Below are 2,173 nucleotides of genomic sequence, written 5' to 3' on the forward strand. Positions count from 1 at the left end.
ATCTGCAGTTAGTGACAGTTTTACTTCTTCTTTTCCAATTTGGATGCATTTTATCTCTTACCTAGTTGCTCTGGCTAGGACTTCCAATACTGTGTTGAATAGAAGTGGTAAAAGTAGGCATCCTGTTCCTGATCTTAGAGGAAAAGCTTCAAGGTTTTTCTCATTGGGTATAATGTTAGCTGTGGGCTTGTCATATGTGATTTAATATGTTGAGGTATGGTTCCTCTATATCCACTTTGTTGAAAGTTTTTATCATAAATGGATGTTGAATTTTATCAAATGTTTCTCTGCATCTATTGAGGTGATCATATTATTTTTATCTTTTGCTAGTGTGCTATATTATACTGATTTGCAGATGTTGAACCATCCTTGTATCCATGAAGTAAATCCCACTTGGTCATGGTGTGTGATTATTTCGATGTATTGTTGAGTTTGGTTTGCTGATACTTTCTTGAGGACTTACACATCTGTGTTTCATTAGGGATATTGGCCCATAATTTTCATTTCTTATAGCATCCTTGTCTGGTTTTTGAGTCAGAGTTGTGGTGGCCTTATAAAATTAGTTTTGTGGGGCACCTGGGTGGCTCAGTTGGTTAAGCAACTGCCTTCGGCTCAGGTCATGATCCTGGAGTCCCAGGATCAAGTCCCGCATCGGGCTCCCTGCTCAGCGGGGAGTCTGCTTCTCCCTCTGACCCTCTCCCCCTTCTCATGTGCTCTCTCTCTCTCTCTCTCTCTCATTCTCTCTGTCTCAAATAAATAAATACAATCTTTAAAAAAAATTAATATAGCTCTACTTTAAAAAAAGTAAAATTAGTTTTGTAAGATTTTCCTCCTCTTCTACTTTTTAGAAGAGTTCAGGAAAGATTGGTCTTAGTTATTCTTTGAAAATTTGACAGAATTCAGCAGTAAAGCTGTTTCCTGGGCTTATGTTTGTTGGGAAGTTTTGATTACTGATTCAATCTCCTTACTAGTAAATGGTCTGTTCAGATTTCCTGTTTTGTCATGATTCAGTCTTGGTAGGTTGTAATTTTCTAGGAATTTATCCTTTTCTTTTAGGTTGTCTAAGATTCCATTTTATAAAGAAAGGAGGAAACAAATGGGTATTGAGAGGACTTCCTGTCAAATAAACGAGACATAATGATTAATAATTAACATAAATTGTTGTAGTCTAGAGTAACCTTGAAAAACAGTGCCATGTTTCTCTTTCATGTCTAGGCTTAGACATCTTTCTAGAAAGCTCTTAATTAGTCACACTTTATACGCTAATTCCTGCTTGGTTTCTGGTATTTCTCTAAGATAAATATTTCTCAAAGAAACTTTTATTGACACCTATGTAATTATCCATTGTAATGGCTTAGGCAATCCTACGGTGTACTTCCTTAATAGCCTGCACATGTCCACTTGGTTGAAGTTGTAGTAATGTCTTTTAATCATTTCTTTCTGTATCTCTGTTCTCTTATTCTCTAAGAACCTTCAGGCAAGAACTATTTTATTCTTTCTACTCCTAGACCAAAACCTAGTATATGATAAGTACCCAGATACTTTTTAAATGAATAAATTAATGAATACATAAATGAGGTTGCTCTGAGGTACTCCAGAATATTCACTTAAATGTAGTGGGATCCCAGGCATGGAAATATACCTGCCACAGACTTTCAGCTTCAGAACTAAAGACCAGTGTATCTCATTAATGAGCATATTTTGTTCTTGATACCTAGTACACAGAGTGCCATATCACCCAGAAATGCTAAATAAATGAAATTAAAGGAGAAGAGGACATATTTTCAGTGGCTGGGCACAGAAGTGAGTGGCTTTGCCCAGCTTTGCACTGCATACCTCTAGGAGGTGCCATTCACAGGAACTATAAATTGTATGGTGCCAACTTGCACAGATATATCGGCCCTATATTTTAAGTTAGGTTATTTTAACTTTGTTACACAAAAAAATAAATTGTTAAAGGAAGCATATTAAAAATATGAAATATTTTATAAAATGGTTCTTATAAAGTGAATATATTTTAGATGTTTAAACATTATAAGGTATTAAATATAGCACACTGAGAAATAAAGTATATGATAATTGGTGTCATTTAGAATTTTGCTTTGAAAACCTAGTGTGTTTATTGTTTCTATATTATGTAGAGAGAGAAAGACGTGGAGACATATAAAAGAGA

The sequence above is a fragment of the Callorhinus ursinus genome, unplaced genomic scaffold, assembly GCF_003265705.2.
Source record: "Callorhinus ursinus isolate GAN/ISIS: 27379988/994484 unplaced genomic scaffold, GSC_fseal_2.0 scaffold17, whole genome shotgun sequence".
NCBI lineage: Eukaryota > Metazoa > Chordata > Mammalia > Carnivora > Otariidae > Callorhinus > Callorhinus ursinus.